Source organism: Pleurodeles waltl, chromosome 1_2, assembly GCF_031143425.1.
Source record: "Pleurodeles waltl isolate 20211129_DDA chromosome 1_2, aPleWal1.hap1.20221129, whole genome shotgun sequence".
Taxonomy (NCBI): Eukaryota; Metazoa; Chordata; class Amphibia; order Caudata; family Salamandridae; genus Pleurodeles; species Pleurodeles waltl.
This window is the reverse complement of record NC_090437.1, coordinates 1,050,466,552-1,050,481,970: the sequence shown is the minus strand read 5'-3', so window position 1 is coordinate 1,050,481,970 and position 15,419 is coordinate 1,050,466,552.

The following is a 15,419-nucleotide window of genomic DNA, read 5'->3' as shown; positions in this document are numbered from 1 at the left end:
AGTGAGGTATCATTTTTATCGGGAGACATGGAAGAACGCTGTCTGGAAGGAAATTTGTGGTTCGTCTCAGATTCCAGAACTTTCTGTCACCGAAATGTGAGGAAAATGTGTTTTTTTAGCCACATTTTTAGGTTTGCAAAGGATTCTGGGTAACAGAACCTGGTCAGAACCCCACAAGTCACCCCATCTTGGATTTCCCTAGGTCTCTAGTTTTCAAAAATGCACAGGTTTGGTAGGTTTCCCTAGGTGCCGGCTGAGCTAGAGGCCAAAATTTACAGGTAGGCACTTTGCAAAAAACACCTCTGTTTTCTGTCAAAAAATGGGATGTGTCCACATTGTGTTTTCTGGCATTTCCTGTTGCGGGCGCTAGGCCTACCCACACAAGTGAGGTATCATTTTTATCGGGAGACATGGAAGAACGCTGTCTGGAAGGAAATTTGTGGCTCCTCTCAGATTCCAGAACTTTCTGTCACCGAAATGTGAGGAAAATGTGTTTTTAGCCAAATTTTGAGGTTTGCAAAGGATTCTGGGTAACAGAACCTGGTCAGAGCCCCACAAGTCACCCCATCTTGGATTCCCCTAGGTCTCTAGTTTTAAAAAATGCACAGGTTTGGTAGGTTTCCTAGGTGCCGGCTGAGCTAGAGGCCAAAATCTACAGGTAGGCACTTTGCAAAAAACACCTCTGTTTTCTGTCAAAAAATGGGATGTGTCCACGTTGTGTTTTGGGGCATTTCCTGTTGCGGGCGCTAGGCCTACCCACACAAGTGAGGTATCATTTTTATGAGGAGACTTGGGGGAACGCTGGGTGGAAGGAAATTTGTGGCTCCTCTCAGATTCCAGAACTTTCTGTCACCGAAATGTGAGGAAAATGTGTTTTTTTAGCCACATTTTGAGGTTTGCAAAGAATTCTGGGTAACAGAACCTGGTCAAAGACCCACAAGTCACCCCAGTCACCCCATCTTGGATTCCCCTAGGTCTCTAGTTTTCAAAAATGCACAGGTTTGGTAGGTTTCCCTAGGTGCCGGCTGAGCTAGAGGCCAAAATCTACAGGGTAGGCACTTTGCAAAAAACACCTCTGTTTTCTGTCAAAAAATGGGATGTGTCCACATTGGGTTTTGGGGCATTTCCTGTTGCAGGCTCTAGGCCTACCCACACAAGTGAGGTACCATTTTTATCCGGAGACATGGGGGAACATAGAATAGCAAAACAAGTGTTATTGCCCCTTGTCTTTCTCTACATTTTTTCCTTCCAAATATAAAAGAGTGTGTAAAAAAACACGTCTATTTGAGAAATGCCCTGTAATTCACATGCTAGTATGGGCACCCTGGAATTCAGAGATGTGCAAATAACCACTGCTCCTCAACACCTTATCTTGTGCCCATTTTGGAAATACAAAGGTTTTCTTGATAGCTATTTTTTACTCTTTATATTTCAGCAAATGAATTGCTGTATACCCAGTATAGAATGAAAACCCACTGCAGGGTGCAGCTCATTTATTGTCTCTGGGTACCTAGAGTTCTTCATGAACCTGCAAGTCCTATATATCCCTGCAACCAGAAGAGTCCAGCAGACGTAACGGTATATTGCTTTAAAAAGTCTGACATAGCAGGAAAAAGTTACAGAGTAAAACGTAGAGAAGAATTGCATTTCTTTCACCTCAATTTCAATATTTTTTTTTTCAGTTGTTATTTTCTGTAGGAAACCCTTGTAGGATCTACACAAATTACCCCTTGCTGAATTCAGAATTTTGTCTACGTTTCGGAAATGTTTCGGGGTCTGGAATCCAGCATTGGTTTCACACCCATTTCTGTCACTGGCTGGAAGGAGGCTGAAAGCACATAAAATCGTAAAAATGGGGTATGTCCCAGTAAAATGCCATAATTGTGTTGAAAAATTGGGTTTTCTGATTCAAGTCTTTCTGTTCCTGAAAGCTGGGGAGCTGGTGATTTTAGCACCGCAAACCCTTTGTTGATGCCATTTCATGGAAAAAACCACAAGCCTTCTTCTGCAGCCCCTTTTTCCCATTTTTTTGAAAAAAATGAAATTTTCACTGTATCTTGTCTAATTTCTTGGCTTCCTTCTGGGGAACCCACAAAGTCTGGGTACCTCTAGAATCCCTAGGATGTTGGAAAAAAAGGACGCGAATTTGGCATGGGTAGCTTATGTGAACAAAAGGTTATGAGGGCCTAAGCGCGAACTGTCCCAAATAGACAAAAAAAGGCACGGCACAGGAGGGGGAAAAGGCCTGGCAGCGAAGGGGTTAAAATTGCGTTCAGAATGTCTTTCATATATTCTGAACTGGCTTTTTGCATTCGCAAACGGACATTCACACCGTTTGCGAATGCAAAAAACTTTGATACATCTGGCCCAAAATGACTTACGGGAGGCAGCAGAACCATTGGCTGTGGCACCTGCTGGTGGACGTGGTGGTCATACCCACCACAGCACTGGTGGTTGCCTGAACAGTAGATGTCCTCTTGCCCTTGGATGCTGAAGAAAGACTATAAAAAAATAATGATCAGTGCTACTATGTACAAACACATTTTTTATAGGCATAGCATTGTTCTATGTCAATCAGATAGCCTAGCCCTTGTTTCATTTGAATACTCAGCCTAAACCTCAAACCATATCAATGTTGATGTTTGAACTATTACATTCCAAATAATTATCTATGCTTCTGCACCCTAAGTAAAATCAGCTCCCCTTTGTGTACTCTACATCTAGGAGATTGGGACTATCAGCTACATCAAGAGAAAAAGACACAGAAGAACACAAGTTAGTTATGCAACAGCCCTGATATACTATACTTAAATTGTAATTGTGAGTAAAATGATGATGAGTTGACTATCATGCCTTAAATCAACACAGGTGAGCACCTGCCTAGCATGTCCCACATGGGAACAGAATTCTGGCAGTATCATTCACTTGACTTCTACTACCATCCTACTACATTCCCAACTTCCAGTTCCTACATCCTCCCCAGCAGGATGAAACCACACACCAATACTATACTCTATCAAGGGGTTGTGTTGCACTTGCCTCTAAGAATTGCTTTGTGCAGGGGGATGTCCTTACCTGTGATCATCCTGCCTGAAAAATAAATTAGAATTTTTAGAAAACAAAAATATTACTTACTCTCTGAGCTCCGCAACCTTGATGACCAGCAGGACAAGCAGGTCCTGCTCCCGGTCAAGAATATCTGCCCAGGAGTACGTCAGCTGCTGTTGGCTGTAAGTGATTCCGATGCTGCAGTGCACATACTGCCACACTCCCCCCCACAGCAGCTGACAATCCCCCAGGACATAGCCCATGTCGGGCCAGGATGGAGGAATAGGAAAGAGCAGATGGGGTTGATTGGATAGGGAGAGAGAGGATTAGATGAAGTCAGCAAGGAAATACAGAAGCAAGCAAAACAAAATTGTTTCACCCTTGCTCACCGCATGGTGCAGTTTAAAGTGATTTTTCAATGCAGAACGTGCTACTCACCTGAACAAGCAGTGTGAATGGGTGGACAAGCAGTCTTCCTCCCATTCGCAGAGTTCCACTGAATCTCACTGAGTTTTTTGTAACTCAGAGGAATTCCGCGGGGTAAAATTCTGCGAGTTTCACACAGGCCTAGTCGCTATATTTTTCTGAGTTCAACCCCCTGCCTGCTATGGCACTGAGTAGACAGGTTCAACTGAGAGATATGGTGTAAAGTGTTTACGCACCACAAAAAGGCAGAATGCAGCACACATAGAAAGAGGAAAAATGAGGAGAAATGAAAATATAACTCCTCATTGGACCTCTGGTGGGGAGGTAGAAGGTTTACAGTCTCTTGAAAATGTGGGGATGCATCAAAATCCATGGGTGTTCCATGAGGTAAAACTACTGCAACACCGAGGGAATGCTTCCCTAGCTCAGAGTAAGGAAACACAGTAATTTGCGCAGCCTTGCCTCACTCCACATCTATGAGGCCATTCAAACCCACGCAATGGGGCTTTGCGTGGCCTCATAGATATGGTTGAACGGTTGGTGCCCATGGCAGTGCAAGCCTCTCATAAATATGCACCTTAGTCTTTGAAATAAAAGTCAAATGTCCTTGGCAGGGCAAGTGATCAGGCAGCAGCTGAGGAGGGCTCCAAGACATCAGATAACCATTGGATGAGGTCCAGATGAAGCCATTGACTTCTCTGAACGCTCTGAGAAGGAGAAGCTTGAATTTTGCATTCAGTCAAGATCTCTTGCAAACTGATTAGTGTTGGGTCTTTCTTCAGTAAAGATTTTTATGTGACGACCAACAGCAATGTAACTCCATCAGGATCATCTTCATAGCTTGGTCTCTGTCCTTCAGAAGTCCCAGATTTCAGGAATTGTTAGGAAAAGTACCATTTGGCACACCCCAAAGTCCAAGGACCTTTGGGCAGCATTTGTGGGTCAAGGCTCACTCTAGCAGAGGTGAGCAGTAGAGTTCTAGGTAGATCCAGTTTGAACTGTTCAGCTGGGCAGTTACGGAAAATGACTCTTGTAGTTTGTTGTGTCCCTTTATCTTGAACAGGAGATCAGCCTTATGGCCCTTGGAGTTTGCCTCTTTGTCCTAGGTACAAGAGGAAGAGAATGTCCAGTCCCTTCAGGGCTTTTCCTGGGCTATCAGGCATCCTCTTCTGATCTTCTATGGGTCCAGTAGTGTCCTGATGTTGATACTGTGGGTGCCACATTTAGGCCTGGCACCAGCTTGTGGGTGGAGGTGATTCCTGGCTCCTCCCTAACCAATACAGTAAAGGTTCCCAGAAGTTACCCTGCATTACTTTGCATCATTTTCTGTGTGCTCTACTGCAAACAATTCTACAGTGCCACTAACTACCCAAAACCAAGATGGCAGAACCTTTCTTTCCCTTCACAGATCTTGTGTACCCATACAGAGATGTGATGATCGAAATTCCTCTGTGGTCCCTCTAAACCAGTACTCAGAACAGCTCCTCCTCCACTGATATTGATGCCTACGTGACTGGCTGAACAAAGGAATGGCCTGCCCAAGGATCAGCTAACATCTGCCTGTGACAGGGTAGGCTTCTTCAAATGATATCAAGTTCCTGTTCGCAACCCACTGGCCAACCTGTCGAGGGAACAACAGCATCCCCCCACATTTAGGCCCATATTTATACTTTTTGACGCAAAACTGCGCTAATGCAGTTTTGCGTCAAAAAAATTAGCGCCGGCTAACGCCATTCTGAAGCACCATGCGGGCGCCGTATTTAATCAATGACGTTAGCCGGCGTTAGCCGCCGACGCTGCCTGGTGTGCGTTAAAAAAAACGACGTACACCAGGCAGCACCGGCGTAGGGGAAAAATGGCGTATGGTCACCCACAAATGGTGCAAGTCAGGCTGAGGCAAAAAAATCGCCTCAACCCGATTTGCGCCATTTCTTTACGACGCCCAACCCCCATTGAAATGACTCCTGTCTTAGCAAAGACAGGAGTCATGCCCCCTTGCCCAATTGCCATGCCCAGGGGACTTATGTCCCCTGGGCATGGTCATTGGGCATAGTGGCATCTAGGGGGGCACAAATCAGGCCCCCCTATGCCACAAAAAAAATTGAAAAAAAATACTTACCTGAACTTACCTTAATGTCCCTGGGGTGGGTCCCTCCATCCTTGGGTGTCCTCCTGGGGTGGGCAAGGGTGCCAGGGGGTGTGCCTGGGGGCAGGGGAGGGCACCTCTGGGCTCAATCTGAGCCCACAGGTCCCTTAACGCCTGCCCTGACCCAGGCGCTAAAATCCGGCGCTAATGCGTTTTTTTTAGACCCGCCCACTCCCGGGCGTGAATTTTGCCCGGGAGTATAAATACGACGCATATGCATCGGAGTAATTTTTTAAGACGGGAACGCCTACCTTGCATATCATTAACGCAAGGAAGGTGTTCACGCAAAAAAATTACGCTAACTCCATGAACTTTGGCGCTAGACGCGTCTAACGCTAAAGTATAAATATGGAGTTAGTTTTGCGTCGAATTTGCGTCGAAAAAAACGACGCAAATTCGGTGCAAACGGAGTATAAATATGCCCCTTAATGCCTTTGTTCTGCTCTGGGATCAGATTCCACACCTCATCAAGAGGTGACAGTTTAAACTCAGGAAAATGAGCCTCCAGTGAGATCAAGGAAAATAACTTTCTAAATATACCTTTTCTTTAATAGTTATTAGAAATTTGGTTTTACTATTACATTGGATTTTGAATATTTTCTAATATGTCTTTTAATAATATTAATATTTCTAGCTGTATAGTAAGGTAACCAATTGTTTTCCTATGGAACCAACAGCCTTGCTAGAGTGAAAATAGCTTGTGAGGCTTCTTTTCACTGGAAAGACATGTTTAACGTTAAACCATTTATACGTCCCACTTTTAAATATTATGCTCCCTGCCTAACAGGCAATAATTCCTACTTTGGAGTGGCATAACTATTTTAAAGAAAAGTTTGTTATCTGTGCAGGTAGGTTGAATTTGCAATACAAAAGTGCATCAGGCTGGAAATGCAGGTAGTCCTTATTTGCACTGTCACTGAAGTGGAAGGCACAATGTGTGCTGGAGTCTACTAGGAAGATTTAACTTCCATGCCCTGGGTACTCTTTATATAATGTACTAGAGTAACTTAAACATGACAATAAGAGGTATGTCAATTTCATCATGTTGAAAGCAGGGGAACTTTACCACTGGTTAGCAGGAGTAAAGTGCACAAGGTTCTACTGCCAACAAAAACGATTAAGTCAAAACTTTCAGCTAAACTATGCAAAAGCATCCCTATGGGAGCATCAGCTGCGTTGGACTAGGGTTCTCCATTGTGTCAGGACCACCACCCAGGACCAGCGCACCACCCAGCAGCTGACGGAGTGCAGGGCAAATATAAGTGACCAGAAGCAGGACCTGCTTGACCTGTTAGGCATCGAGATTCTACAGCTTTGTGAGCATTATATTTTTATTGTGTTTGTGTTCTACAATGCTAACATTATTTTTCTGAATAGAATGTGGCTTCCACTCAGAGGTAAGTTACGTTTAGTTTACATTAAGAATATTATTTATTATGTGATCCAGTTAGAGCTAGGCAAGGGCTTGGAGCTTCATCATAGTATCTGTAGGTACTTGCTTTGGCTGATTATTTAAGAAACCATTGCAACACAGACTCCTCTGCCTCCTGTCTCCATAGTGATTTGGTGATATCAGTGAGTTAGCATTTTCTGTGACTTTATGTAGCTCGCACAGTCCCAAGCAATTTCACAGGGATGCGAGTATGCATGCATTGCAAAAAAGGGAGAGTGAATTGATCCATCAAGGGGATTGATAAATGAGAATATAATGAAAGGTCATTCATTTCAATGCATTAGTTCCAAATGTAGTTTGGATAGTTGATCATACTAGCACCATAGGAGATCTGAATAAAGTACAATGATATTGTATTTGCCTGTTGTATAATAATTTTGAGGAGATTAACAGTACCACTATTATATATATATTTTTATCTTCTTTATTTCTTACATCAGCACCCAAGGGCAAGAAGAGGGGCACTACACTGGCTGGTTTGGCAGGAGCGGGGGAAGCGCTGACCACCAGCACTGGTGCTGATAGCTCTGTTCATCACAGTCCTATCATTTAATGTTATTATTATTTACTCAACTTTTACCTCTGCCCCCTTTTTACTACTTCTAAATTTGCCTTATTTACTTTTTTAAACTGTCTTCCTTTTTTCCAACTCCCCTATCCAAATTTTGCGTAAGTCCTATTATCCCTGCATTATCTTTTTTTCCTGTCTTTCATTGACCAGTTTGTATTCCACCCCTTCACTGATTTTCAATGATTCTGAGTTATCGTTAACCATAAGCTATAGCTCTGCTCTCCTATTGCACAAAGCTTTTGGTTGGCGTGACTACCTGGCTTTTCTAACATTCCAACTAAATGCCCAGAGTGATATTTTTGATAAAAGATACTGCAGGGGTAACCAAACCGTTATGATGTATTGCGGTTGCATTTGTTTGATTAAAATAATTAAGAAGGAGGAGGTGTACCTGGCATCTAAAAGGCATGGCCCTCATTACAACCCTGGCGGTCGCTGTTAAAGCAGCGGTAATATCACCAAAAGGTCGGCGGAAAAAGAAATTGAATTATGACCATGGTGGAAACCGCCAACATAGACAGCCACTTTAACACTCCGACCACCACGGTGGTAGAAACAAACACCACGGCGGTGACCGCCAACAGACTGGCAGAAGACAAGGTTCCGCCCACTGTATTACAACACGCCTATCTGCCACCTTTTCCGGGTCGGTACCAACACTATTAAAGCACGGTGGAAACAGGATTTGAAATGGAAACCACTCACCTTTTGACACTCAAGAACAACAAGGACGCCATGGAGCCCGCACTACAGGTCCTGCCCATGCCGGTCTACCTCCTCTTCTATCAGGAGCAGGAAAGATGCAGGCGACGCCCACGGTGAGTACTGCACCTAGCACACAGGGGGGAAGGGAAAAGAGAGTGACACACACACGCAACACGCAACACCCCCAACCCCCAGCCTCACAACACAATACACACAAATACATGCAGCAACATTACATATACACCCCGTCACCCCTGGAAGAACGCAAGGACAAAAGGAAATAATTGTAACAAGTGTAATCAATTAAATATCAGATAGGCCAAATTCAAAAATCAGTATATACAAATATGTACACCAACTACACAAGTCCGGATACTAATTAAATCATTGTCCGTGGATCAGTGTCCCAAAATGCATGGGCGATGCCCACACAAGATACCTGACTCGAAACGGAGAGAACACTGCAGGGGCATCAGGTGGAAAATAAACAGGCACCTCAGGGGGAGGGAGAGGGGGGCACCTCCGCTGGATGAACTGATGACGCCACTGCTCCACGAGGGGGCTCCATGCCCACTGATTGGTCCTGGGAAGTGCAAAGCCACAGTCTCTCAAGTCTCTCCAGTGGGTGGTTTGCCCACTGCTTTATCCTGGGGAGTGCAAAGCCTCAGTCTCTCAAGTCTTTCCAGTGGGTGGTTTGCCCACTGTTTTATCCTGGTGAGTGCAAAGCCACAGTCTCTCAAGTGGATAACAATCTCCACTGGTTCTGGAGGGGGCTTGGTGTCCAGAGTGCTTCATTCTGCCAAGGACTGAGGTAGTGGATGTGAATCTCCACTGGTTCTGTAGGGGGCATTGTACCCAGAGTGCTTCATCCTGCCAAGGACTGAGGTATTGGATGTGAATCTCCACTGTCCACTGGTTCTGGAGGGGGCATTGTGCCCAGAGTGCTTCATCCTGCCAATGACTGAGATAGTGGATGTGAATCTCCACTGGTTCTGGAGGGGGCTTGGTGCACAGAGTGCTTCATCCTGCCAAGGACTGAGGTAGTGGATGTGAATCTCCACTGGTTCTGGAGGGGGCTTGGTCCCCAGAGTGCTTCATCCTGCCAAGGACTGAGGTAGTGGGTGTGAATCTCCACTGGTTCTGGAGGGGGCATTGTGCCCAGAGTGCTTCACATGCAGTGTGGCAGGTCCCATTCCCTCACCTGGGTGTGTGTGCCATGAGATTGCCTGGGAACAGGTAGCATGATACTCCATGGAGGCAGAGGCACACTCCACCCTGCTGCGACTTCGTCTGCCACCTGCAGGTACAAATAGTGCTGGGAGTCATGCCTCATGTACGCTGGGCAGGGTCCAGGACATCTCCTGCAGCCTCGGACGGCTGCCCACTGGGGATGATTGAAATGTCCACTGTGGTGGCACTGTGTGAGCACGTCGTGGGGCTGGTGGCGGTGGTTGCGGCGGTGGTGCATGTGTCTACACCTGTTGAGGGACACAGCAGGACGTCTCCTGCAGCTGGTGGCGGTGCAGGTGGCAGTGCAGGTGGCGATGTCCATAGCCGTACAGGTTGATGTTGTGGTTGACAGAAGGGGTGACTCTGATCCCTCATTTGTAGCCACTGTGCCCTGTCCTGACCTGCTCTTGGGCTTGTGTCCCTTCCCCACCTTTGATGTCGCTGCTGGTGCCTTGCCACTGTCCCCTTTTGGCTTGGAGGAGCCATTGCTTGCTGGTAGGTGCGGCTTTTCCCTCCGGCATGTGGGCACCTTCTTCACCTTGGCAGGTGGCAGAATGGCCTGCTCCTTGGCCTCGCTAGGTGGCACACTGGCATCCTTGATGGGTGGCGCCCGCGATAATACCGGACTTGCTGGGACCACTGTGCTGGAGGATTTGGGGGCTGAGGTGCTAGGCTCGGACCTGGATAGCCTGGCCTTAGGGGAAGGATGGGGGGAGGTGTAGGGAAGAGGTCAAAGTTTGCGAGGATGAGTTTCTTGGACAACTGGGACGGGAAGATGGAGGGGGCTAGAGAGTGGAGTAGGAGGTGGTGGTTGTAGGAGGTGTACGTTTGCTGAATTTGGGTGAAGGTGCATGGGCCGGAGGCTGTTGTGAGGTGGATGGCTGTTGGGTGGGTGTGTGCCTGCGTTTGTGTAGTTTGGGAGGAGGGCTCACAGACACACTGGGAGAGGACACAGGGGATGTGTGAATGGTAGTGGGGGTGGTGATTGCACGTGAGCGGTGTGGTGATGGGCGTGCTGGTGATGGAGGTAGTAGATGAAGATGTAGTGCATGCAGGTCTGAGTGGAGACAAGACAGGGAGGAGGACGTGGAGGAGGGGGACACAGTGGAGGCAGTGGATGTCGGTGTGTCTGCATGGGGATGGTGCTTGTGTGAGTACCGGTGGGATGTGTGGTGCTTATGTTTGCCATGTCCACTCTTGTGTGTTGATGAGTGTGCATGCTGGTCTGATGGTGCGCTTGAGATAGGCTGAGGTACAGGGGATTGGGTCTGGGTGGAGGATGTTGGAGGGGGAGGCTGGACACAGGGACAATGGCTGCATCAGTGCCGAGGCCAGAGCCTGAAATGCTCTCTGTTGGGCCGCCTAGCCAGAATGAATGCCCTCCAGGTATGCATTTGTTTGCTTTAAATGCCTCTCAACACCCTGGATGGCATTCAAAATGGTAGATTGCCCAACAGTGAGGGATCTCAGGAGGTCAATAGCCTCCTCACTGAGGGCAGCAGGGCTGACTGGGGCAGAGGCTGAGGTGCCTGGGGCCAAGGAGATGCCCACCCTCATGGGTGAGCGGGCACAGAAAACTCGATGAGGGGCTGCTGGGAGGGCGGTGCTGGTAGGGGGGCGGCGGTTGTATCAGAGGTGCCTACCACTGCAAGGGAGCTCCCATCAGAGGAGGAGTTGCTGTTGCTGGTGTCTGCTCCTGTCCCCGTCATGGAGCTCCCCACGCCCTCCGTCCCACTGGTGCCTTCTGACTCCGTTACTGCACCCTCCAGGGCCATGTGGGATGCAGCTCCCTCCTGCTCCGGTGCAACTGCTCCTCAGCCAGATGATGCTAATGCACGCAAGGCAGGGTGACAAAACAAAAGGGGGGGAGACAGAGGGGACACATGGTCAATGCATGCAACACCACTACCATTGGCGAACACAACACACAGGGAACAGCCCTATGCACTAAGCCATGCACTGACAGGGCAGGGGAAAAGCACATGCCTATAGGTGACTCTGTTGAGAACCATTTTATGCACAGCTGGAAGCCATAGGATCCGGACTAGGTGTAGTGGGCAAGTACCACCTTTGGGGTTGGACAGGGAATGAGGCTGCAAATCAATGGATCTACCTTTGCACGTCTGCTGTGGCCTTGGGGAACCCACAGCCCACCTCCCCCACCCAGACGCCTCATAATGCGCGCAGACTCAGTTGAATAAGAGTGTATTCACCCCCTTGTGGCTGCTGTGATTCCCTCAAGCACCCACCCAACTACGGATATGCCACCGCCAGGATCCGTTACATCAGGGGGGGTCCTGGTGCGACGGGCACCCCTTCCACGTTGGGAGGCCAACCCCAGCTGGGCCTCCGCTGTCTTCTTGCTCCAGCTGCGCAGTTCCTCCCATCTTTTCCGGCAGTGGATGCTCCATTTATGTAGACTCCCAGGGTCCGCACTCCCTTGGCGATGGCACTCCAAATCCCCTTCTTCTGGTGGGGGCTGACCGAGAGGAAAAGTGAAGTTATAATGGATGTTACTCTCCCATACAGTTCTTCTCACACATTGCCCACAAACCTCCCACCAGGGCCCAGACATACATACACACACCATCCTCACATGCTGGCCTGTCCCCCCGTCTCTTCCATCCACGACACTCCATACAATCATGTGCCATGCACACAGTTGACTCACCTGTTTGTCTGGAGGACCGTACAGTTGCGTGTACTGGGGGAGGACCCCATCCACCAGTTTCTCCAACTCCTCCGCTGTGAAGGCTGGGGCCCTTTCCCCAGAAACTGTAGCCATTGTCGCTTCTAGACACAGGTCACAGCAGCACTTGCAGTGTAGGTCCTCTCCTGTTAATGGTCAGGTATCAAGTGAGGGAACTGATAGAAAATGGCGGTCACGTCCGCGGCAGTGCATACCGTCACTGCTGGCGTACATCGTCATTGGTTCCTGGAACCCATAGGGCCCAATGATAACCAATGCTGAACTGCGCTGCAGTCTTCGACCGCCTACCGCGACAGTGTACAACGCCAGCGGAGTTACCTCATTTCCCCTTGTCCCACCTTACAGGTCAGGCAGCCGCCATTTCAGGGGGCCACATGGCAGGCCAAATAACTGCGTCACACCTATTTAGGCCATGAATACGGACAGACAAAGGCACATAGAGAAATTTTAACACTTGTGCTAAACAGCCGTGTGAAACCTATGTGTTGTATGACCCTCTACTCACCGTTCTCCTCCATAGGGCACGTCCGTTGGGGCAGGTGATGAGATGGCGGCATCCTCCAGTGTACAGACCCCTGGTGGATCTGTCGCAAATGGAAGACACACATAATTACCACTTACAGACTTGATCGTGCAACAATCCAGGAACTGTGTGCCCAGTTAGAGCCTGGCCTGATGTCAGCTATCTGCCATCCCACAGGAATCCTCCCTCTAGTGCAGGTCCTGTCAGTACTCCATTTCCTGGCCAGTGGGTCTTTTCAAACAACAGTAGCCATGGCATCAGGGATGTCACAGCCAATGTTCTCTAACGTGTTGTCCAGAGTGTTATCTGCCCTGCTGAAACACATGGGCAGCTACATCGTTTCCCCTCAGGTGGAGGATTTGCCCACAGTGAAAGGTGACTACTATGCCCTGGGACATATCCCCAACATCATTGGTGCCACATGTGGCATTTGTCCCCCCACGCAGGAATGAACAGGTGTACAGAAACCGGAAAAGCTACCATTCAATGAATGTGCAGATGGTGTGTTTGGCAGACTACTACATCTCCAATGTGAATGCCAAGTATCCTGGCTCAGTGCATGACGCTTACATTTTGAACAATAGCAGCATCCCTTATGTGATGGGGCAACTCCAGAGGCACCATGTGCGGCTAATAGGTGAGCCTAAAGTCCCCACACAGTTTCATTTGCTGTCTGGGTATGGGAGATTCCCTAATGTTTGTAGGATGTCTAACAGTTGTCCCTCAATATTTGCAGGTGACTTTGGTTACCCCAACCTGTCATAGCTACTGACCCCAGTAAGGAATCCCAGGACAAGGGCAGAGGAACGCTACAATGAGGCACATGGGTGAACTAGGAGGATAATAGAATCCACCTTCGGCCTCCTGAAGGCCAGATTCCGGTGTCTCCATCTGACAGGTGTATCCCTATACTACTCAGTGAAGAAGGTATGCCAGATTATCGTGGCCTGCTGTATGTTGCACAACCTGGCTTTGCGACACCAGGTACCTTTTCTGACGGGGTTGAGTCTGACGGTGGTCTTGTGGCAGCTGTGGAGCCTGTGGACAGTGACGAAGAGGAGGCAGAAGAAGAAGATGTAGACAACCGAAACAACATCATCATACAATACTTCCGGTGAGACACAGGTAAGAGGATGGAACTGCTTCCCACATCTCATACTATTGTGGGACCTAGTATAAGTCTGCCTTTTTACCTCTGTGTCTGGTCCCTGACTTGTCACTTTGGCTTTCCATTTTACAGATCTGGGTCCCAATTTGTGCCCTCTGCTATGTTTATTCCTGGCCTACATCTGTGTAACATTGGTATGTGGACAAGTACATTGACATTGCTATATTTCAGAGATGTTGCAATTACACATTTGTGAAAGCACAGACTGACTGCAGATTTTTTGGTGTTTCAAGGGTGTTTATTTCTGTGCTAATAAGTGGAGGGGGTTGTGAAATGGGCTGGGGTGATGGTGGGGGAATATCCATGGCAGAGTCCAGTCTCCTGGTCTCACAGGTGCATTGTCCATGTGGCATAGGAAGGGGAGCAGGGGCAGTTTAAGGTGGACAGGGTGACAAAGTGGGAAGGTCTTATTTCCTGGCGGGGGTCTTGGCAATGTTCTCTGTCTTGTTCCTGGATCTCAGGGACCATTTGCAGGGTTGTTCTCCTTCTGCAGGGGGTGGGGTGCTGATGGTCTGTTGGTCCTGTGGTGATGCCTCCTGTCCACTAGCGCCGGCAGAGGTGGAGGGCTGTTCATCGTCCAGGCTAGTGTCAGGGGCCCGTTTGTGTCCCACTGTATCCCTCATGGTGTTGACAAGGTCTGCCAGCACCCTTGCAATGGTGACCAGGCTGTTGTTGATGGACTTCAAGTCCTCCCTGATCCCCAGGTAGTGTTCCTCCTGCAGCCGCTGGGTCTCCTGAAACTTGGCCAGTACCGTGCCCATGGTCTTCTGGGAATGGTGGTATGCTCCCATGATGTTCGAGAGTGCCTCGTGGAGTGTTGGTTCCCCGGGCCTGTCCTCCCCCTGTCGCACAGCAGTCCTCCCAGCTTCCCTGTTATCCTGTGCCTCTGACCCTGAACCATGTGCCCCCTGCCACTGACCCCAGGTCCCTGATTTTCTTGGGTTGGTGGGTTTGCCAGGGTTTCCTGTAGTAGTGGACACACTGCTGATTGACGTGTCCTGGGGACAGAGGGATGGGCCCGCTGGATGGGTGCTCTGGTGGTGTTTCCTGAGAGGGGAGGGTCTGTGGTGGCTTGTGACAGTGGCAGGGTAACCGACTGTCCAGAGGTCCCTGATGGGCCGGGCTGGTCATCTTGATCCAGGCATGCAGAGCTGCTGTCATCACTGTGGGTCTCTTCTGTGGGGGGACTGGATATGTCTGGAACATTCCTGTCCAGTGACGTTGGGTCTGGGTCCTGTTGGGGTGTAAATGCATAGTTTTAGCATCTGTGTGTACCATCTTGTGCATTGGGTGAGGCACCCTCTATTCCTGTGCTTGCATCATTGTGCTTGCCCTTTTGTGATAGTTGCTTTGGGGTCTGTGTGGGTATCTGTACTGGACATGCTTTGGTGACGGTGGTCCATGCATAGGTTTTGCATGCAGGGCCTTGGTATTGAGAT